A 7,715-nucleotide genomic window follows, 5' to 3' on the forward strand; every position below is an offset into this window, starting at 1 on the left:
GGGAGCAAAAATGGTCACTTTTTATTTTATTTCCTAAAGACCTGCTGCAAGTGCTGAACATCTTAGGTCTTGGGGCATATCTTGGAACATCTTATGTCTCAGCGCTTCAAACATTTGTAATACACACAAGAAGCTCAACGTTGACACGAATCACTGAAATAATGGATTCCAGAATAACATCAAGGGTGACTTTTGGACTTTTTAAAATTTCCTATCCATTCCCATTACATCAAGTCTAAAATTATATTTTGGGTAAATTCACTACTCCACAGCTCATAACACTTTTTGCTCGTAGATGGGTTTGTAATCTTGTGAAGGAAAAAAACCAAACAACTATAAATAAAAAAACCCAAACAAAATAAACCACACCAAAAAAACCAGTCATGAGGACAGGAAACTTAATTATGAGAATAGATGGTTACAGAAATCGACCATGAGATTAAAGATTCCTACATTTTACTGCCAGTGACATGATCATGCTTGCTTGGTGAATAGGTGTTGTAAAAAGTTTTATAATAATATTATAAAATTTTGCTATTTCATCTTTGCTAGGTAACAGAACAGACTTTTTGACTTTTTTTTTTTTTAAATAGCTTAATGTTCTTTAGCTTTATGGCTATTCTCTAACATAGTATTTCAGAATAGAGCAGGTTACTGCCATTTAAATAAATGTAGCCACTTAATCAAACACCCTGGATGACCTTCCTTTGTTTAACCACAAACACACACAATCTGTTCTGCCCTTTCAAAAGTAACAGCATAACCTGAAGAGGAGTTCAAGGGTGAAATCCCGGCCTCAGCAAACTTAGAGCTACGTGGATTTACAGTGCCAGCCTGTTTTTTTTTTATTATTTATTCAGCATCCAAGAACAAAAGAGATTTCATTCACCGAGCAGTAAAGGATATTATTTTGCTGGGCCACGGAATGGTTCTAAATGGCTTTATTGAAGCAATTTCGAAATTACAGGTGGAAGTTCCTTTGGAGTTTCGCAACGACTAAGCACATTAGAGCAATCTGACTGGCACAGATGGGATTTTCTTCCCCGAGTCTGATCTACACAGATCAGACTTAGATGCAGCAAGGGAGGAACGTGCGCTTTGCTCCACCGAAAACGTGAAATTGCCACTGTTTTACCAAAGACCACCTCAAGCATTCACAGAATCACAGAATCGTCTAGGTTGGAAGGGATCTTTAAGATCATCTAGTCCAACCATCAACCTAACTGATAAAAACCATCACTGAACTATGTCACTAAGCACCTCATACTTTAAATACCTCCAGGGATGGTGCCTCAACCACTTCCCTGGGCAGCCCGTTCCAAGGCTTTCCATGTAGAAATTTTTCCCAGTATCCAATCTGAACCTCCTCTGGTGCAAACTGAGGCCATACTCAAGCAACAGCTTATGATTATTCTTCCCTGAACCATTTTTTAATCAGTTTGGGTAAACAGCGCAATCTAAAATAACAATAAAAATAAAATATCTTTGGGGCTGGTTCAAATGCCAAACGCAGAAGGAACCCCTCAAAAAGAGATAAACGCCCTCAAAGTCCTCTCTCATCTCAACTGCCGTACACCACCCCAAAATATAGTGTGTATCATGGTTTTTAAGGAGGATTTTTCTGGTTTAAGGTAATAGTTTAAAATGAGTACCTCTACAATTGCTCTTGACACAGAGCTAAACCTGACGGTCCAAGTCAAATCCTTAAATCTCACCTCACTGGTCGTATCCGTGATGAGCAAGAAAAGCTCTTCAAAAACCCTTGGACTGCTGACACATGAAGCAGGGCTGTGGAATTAAGTTTAGAGCTTTATTTTTATTGAATCCTTACCAATTCAAACACCTCACCAACCTTCAATACCAGTACTGTGAAGTGAAGCACCTCCACCACCGGCGTTTGCTGCCAGGGTCGGGAAGCTGCAGGAGCAAAGTCTCTCATCGGCTCTTTTCTCACCCAGAGAAACCTGCACTTTTTTTGAAACCAGATTAGGGTGAAAGCTGAACCGACCCACAAAAGAGCAACTGTGTCACACGACAAACATGTGGGCAGGGGCTTAGATCCCGTGGAAAGTCACGAGGCGTTTGCACAATCGCACCAGCCTTAGCTCAGCATGTGCTCTCCAGGCAGGCAATCATCATGTACATACAGTTTGATGTTTCCTATACAGAAATATCTTTTTTTTTTTTTCCTGTGCAAACCTCAGCCCTACCACTAATGAGCAAGACAAAGATATTCCAGGGCATACTAACCTTTGCTCTCATCTAATCCTCTGCAGGGATTTCTTTTTTTTTTTTCCTGGCCTCACTTCCTTTTTCTACCTATTCTACCCCACCTCCTGATTTTCCTACACTTTCATCCCCAGATTTCGCCTTTTCCTTCAATTTTTTTTGCCCTATAGGAGGTTCACAACCCCCCCCCCCCAAAAAAAAAAAACAAACCAACAACAAATTTTAGTCTCTTTCAATTTAAATATTACCACCTGGGACCCCACTTGCACTTGATGCTCCCTTCATCCCAGCACTCACCAACCATACAATTTACAATCTCTGGAGCTTCTAGTGTGGCTTCACCTACTTGCAACCTACTAGGAGCAACCTACTAACCAGCAAGGAGCTGGTTAAAACTAAGCTACAAGATTGTCCTGGTTTCAGCCTTCAGACCGGGACAAAGATACTTTTGGAAGGACAGAGTGATAAGAACGGAGATAGAAAAGTAAAACCCAGGAAAGATTTGAGCAGGGAAAGTCATGCCTGACGTTGCCGTGTAAACTATCAGTATTTTATTTGCAAAAGAGTAACATGTCTGGAGAGAAAAGCAAGAAAATAGTTTTCAGGCAAAAGTTCCTTTACACAAAGGAAACTATCGACCAAGTTCAAAGACTGTCCAACACACCAAAAGCAATGTTCTAAGCGCACTGTAAAGCAACTAAAAACATGTTCTGCTGCTAAAAAGAGACTGGAACAAATGCAAGCCACAAATATACTGATAATCTTTTGGTTCCAAACCGTTAGTTTTCCTCTTGCCTCATAAATCCATTATAATACAATTTCTATTCCAGAATACAAACCCCATAAAATAAGCACTCAGCCTCAGAAGAAGTATCAGGCATTGATTAATGCAGCCAGGCAAGAGGTTTAGTGGGGTTTCAAGATGGGTTTTGGGGTTGCCACGCTGCAAAGTGTCAACCTACAAATTCATGCTGCCAGCTCCAGGGAAGGCACAAGCACCCAGCTCTCCTCCACAGAGCGGAGAGGCACCTTACAGCTCAAAAATGTGGATTTTTATAGTCCTGACAGTGCAGCACAAAGAACCACCAGCAGCTGAGATACAAAGGGCTTCGTATCTTACTGCTGACCTCCACCTCCTACATCAAAACAAGCACATGATAAAAAAAAAAACCAACCACCAAATCCACTAAGAAAATAGCCTTTTGTTATCATCTGGTGCCAAGCGTCAGCTACTATACTCCAAGATTTCTCAGGAATCCTGACCCACTCTAAGTTCAGAGGGCAGGTAACACTTCCCTGGCATTCACCTCTCATTTTGCAGAAGCTCCACCTGCAGAGGGTTTTCACAAGGTGCTAACGATTGTCTCTTCTTCCACCTTACAAAGCACCTCACAGAGAGCTTACCAAAGAAAATACAGGGTCTTGGATAGTTCTTTCAGTCCAAGCTTAAAGGCAGCTGAAATAGATGGGGTTTTTTTTAAGCTGCTCATTTAAAATTTTAAAATTTGTGTGCTGTATTTCCAGGCTACAGTCAGTAAAATATCTGTAATATCAACAGAGCAGAAGTTATTGTCATATCTTCACTTAGGGATGGTTCTAGTGAACAAAACGTTTTTAAATACAAGAAAATCATAGAATCATAGAATGGTTAGGGTTGGAAGGGACCTCAAAGATCATTGAGTTCCAACCCCCCTGCCCTGGGCAGGGACACCTCCCACCAGCCCAGGTTGCTCCAAGCCCCCTCCAACCTGGCCTTGAACCCCTCCAGGGATGGGGCAGCCACAGCTTCTCTGGGCAACCTGTTCCAGTGTCTCACCACCCTCATAGTAAAAAATTTCTTCCCGAGATCTAATCTGAATCTTTTTTCTTCCAATTTAAAACCATTTCCCCTTGTCCTATCATTACACTTCCTGGCATAAAAAAGGTATTTTACTTAATAGACTGCTGCAATTATTAGTTGCAAATGCATACATGTTTAAAAAACAAACAAAAACGCCATCCAGTGTCTGGGAGTGCAGTATTTTACCCTTCCTTAACAGACAATGCTCCACAGACACCCCAGATAGCCATAGAAATACACGTTTGATGTTGCTTCTCTCCACATACCACCAGATTTCACAGAAGTCCCATTTTGATTTTAAAAAAGACAGGACAGATGTCAGCCGAGGTGATGAGTGTGCCCAATAATACAGTCAGAATTGAAACTGGGGAGCACGTCAGAATGAAGATGACTACCTGGGGAGTGAAAGCATTCTAAGAAAACACTGCCTGGGAGAACTAAATACAGGCAAACTTGACAACATAACCATCAAAAAGCAAGGGGAAAAGCAAATACCAGGTAAGGTAAGAGCTAAACGGGACAAAAATCACAGGCCAAGGAACAGGAGAGAGTCACTCCACAAGTCCACAGATTTAACAGACTCACCCAGGACTTTGAAAACTAAACTGAGCACCCCTATAGAAAAATGGCTGTAAAACACCCCTCTTCAACTGGGAGGGCCGGCAAGGGCTGGATAATCTAAGAAAATTCAAAGAGAAGACCCACTATAAAATATCACTCATTGTTATGTCCACAGAAGAGCAGAAGCAGCCCAACTCCAAGTTACTCACTTATCTGGAAGCCTACACTAATCATTTTCATCCTCTCGCGCTGTCTTTGCTAGTTCTACAATGCTAATTAAATAAGTCCCAGAGGTCACAAGGTAAGGATAAAATTCTCAGTAATTAATCTGCTCAAATTGTAACTCAGTCTGATATTCCTGACGTTACGAACGAATCCTGTGATTAGCTTAAAATTTCTCAAGACGCGGGGTGAAAAGCAGTATTTTCAGCCAGTGCCGAGCTACAGCCAACGTTTCCCGGTCGTGAAGACACCACAATAGCTGAAGAACTGTCAGCAGGTTCGGTGTTGTAGCTGTGAGATAGAGAGCCTTCCCTCAAGCATGGCACAAATGTGAAAAAAAAAAAAAAAGAACAACAAAACAGGCAAGAACAACGAAGATAAAAGCTTTCGACCTTTGCTCTGAACTGAAAAACGTGAATCAGCAGAAGCAGGCAGCAGTTTCTGCACTCTTTAACGTGCACCTCACAGTATTTACGTCAGTTGGGGTTATTAAACCTCATGTTCGTGGGATCAGAGAGCGAGATTCTCTTCCCTTACTCGTGGAATTTGCTTGCGTGGGATCTGGTTTGCCACCACCAGCTGCCTCCCACCCTATGGCAAGCCAGCATCGTAGCTAGATACCCTCTGGATCCAAAATTACATGCACCTTGTCAAACTGGAATAATCTGGGAATAACAGCTACACCTGGGCCTTCAAAAGATGAGGTGGAATCCTTGGGATCTGACCTTGCTGGAAAGAATGGGAGAAAGGCAAGAGAACTTACACAGGGAAGACAGGCAAGGAAACGTGCAAGTGAAGGAGGACTCAGAGCAGAAGACACTGAGACAGACCCTTCAAACACCAGAAGTTTATCTTGGTCTTGTGAACGAGCGGACTCGCTAATAAGAAAAGACTTGAGCTCTCTCCTTAATCAGCTTTCTGAGGACTAGAAAACATCCCTGTCGTTAGCCTCCTCGGGCCCGTGAGTTTATTTCTCCCCTGCCCAGCACCTGCTTCTCGCTGCTAACCTCTGGGAATCTCTCCTTCCACACAGCAGAAGCCGTCTGGGCGCAGCGCGTGCTGTCATTTGCAACATCTGCTCCTCAGGCTTAAGGAGGCTTGAATCAGCTTCCAAAATGGACAAAGCACAGGGTCAAGAAATTAAACCTTTAAGCTGCTGACGAGGGCAGCCTCCTGCTCCCGTTACCGGGAGCAATCCTGCCTCACCTGCGGCTCTGCTGGCTCGCTCCCCTCGGCACCGTCACAAGAGGGACGGCAGCAGTTTCCTCACCCCTTGGATGACCTGCATCTTCTCCTTCCAGTAACCATGTGGCAGATGCACCAAGCACCAGGACAGCGTCTATGGCTCAGCTGCTCACTCTGCTCCTTAACGTTTTCCCTTGTCCCTGAAGGAACGCGCTTGGAAAGCAAGTTCTCAGGGATGGAGGGCGAGCACGGCTTGTCTGCTCCAGGGAAACCCTGGGAGACATTCCCTGCCAAAGGAAGAGGGAGAAGAGCTGAGGTACCTGCTCTTCTTCCATCTCTGTTCCCCAAGGTTCCCTCTCCTTCAGCAAAGCACAAATCCAAAGGGAAGGGTGGCAGAGGGAGTGTGTCACCACCTCACTTCCAAGGTGAAGGGAGTGAAGCAAATACCTGTCTACTGGAAGGGTATGAAGCAAGGACTATGTGTGTATCCGAGATGCCTGTTGCATTCCTTCCAACAGAAAGGAGGAGAAGTCCCATTTCATGCCCCCTTCCAGCAGACCAGTGACAGGGAAGGAAAGATGAAGCACAACATCATCATCTTCCCAGTGGAGAGGACAAGTGTAGCAGAGGGGAAGCCAGGTATCAGCCCTCTCTTCCATCCTTCCTCACCAAAGATGAGGGAACAGAAGCGTGTGTGTGGCGGGGAGGTGGTGGACAAAGAATTGCTGTTTCTACCCTGCTCCTGAATGAAAGGTGTGCATCTTGGGGGAAGGGGAAGTTTAAGGCAAATATCCACTCTCACTCATCCTTTGTTTAGGAAAAGGAAAGCATAAGCAAGAAGGTTCTCTGTCACCTCCCCTCCTGCTTTCTTCTGCATGTGTCAGGAAATGAGAAAATGCCCAGATCCCCCTTTCCTCCAGGTGTATGGGCACTGGGGAGGGGGGCGAGAGGGAAAGATGCCCAGTTCTCTTTGCAGCTGGAAGTGGCTGAAGAGGTGCCCAGTTCACCCTTTTCCCATGTCTAAGACACCCCAAATACAGACCACAGCCCTGTGTGTGTGAGACACCCCCAAACACAGACTACAGCTAGCCCTTCTTTGCTCAGGTGTGTGACAGATGGGCACTCAGGGTCCCCTCTCCCTGGAGAACAATTTGTCCTGTATCCCTCACCCTCAAGTGCATGTGTGTAAGCAAGTGATGTCCAGCCCTCTGGACACCCGGGTTTGCGTGATGGGGAGTGCTCAGACCCCCACTTACCTATGGGGGTGCACTGGAGGGGCAGGAAGGTCTACCTGGTGTCCCCACGAGAGGGGGGGACGGGACACTGAGTGCAGTGTCTCTGTGTGCACAGGGAATGCCCAGCATCCCTTCTTGGGGACAGTGGGAGGCAAGAGGCAGCCCAGATGCCCCCCATGGTCTTAGAATCATGGAATCGTTTAGATTGGAAGGGACCTTAAAGATCATCTAGTCCAACTGACAAAAAAAATAAATAAGAAATAAGCGACAAAAAAAATAACTAAACCATATTCTTGAGGACCATGTCAACATTCAGTGACAAAAAAACTAAATAAGAAATAAGCGACAAAAAAAAAATCACTAAACCATATTCTTGAGGTCTTGGTGTGAGAACATCGGGATCCCCCATATGTCCTGGCAGGAGGGGAAGCGGGGATCCCCGC

At 44.6% G+C, this 7,715-nt stretch overlaps 1 protein-coding gene across 1 annotated transcript in view; it reads right to left on the reverse strand.

Annotated features, from left to right (window-relative positions):
* The window catches only part of DDHD1 (DDHD domain containing 1), a 77,433-nt gene that overhangs the window by 65,847 nt on the left and 3,871 nt on the right, over window positions 1–7,715 (reverse strand). The window lies entirely within an intron of this gene.

The sequence above is a fragment of the Calidris pugnax genome, unplaced genomic scaffold (genome assembly GCF_001431845.1).
Source record: "Calidris pugnax isolate Ruff unplaced genomic scaffold, ASM143184v1 scaffold10, whole genome shotgun sequence".
NCBI lineage: Eukaryota > Metazoa > Chordata > Aves > Charadriiformes > Scolopacidae > Calidris > Calidris pugnax.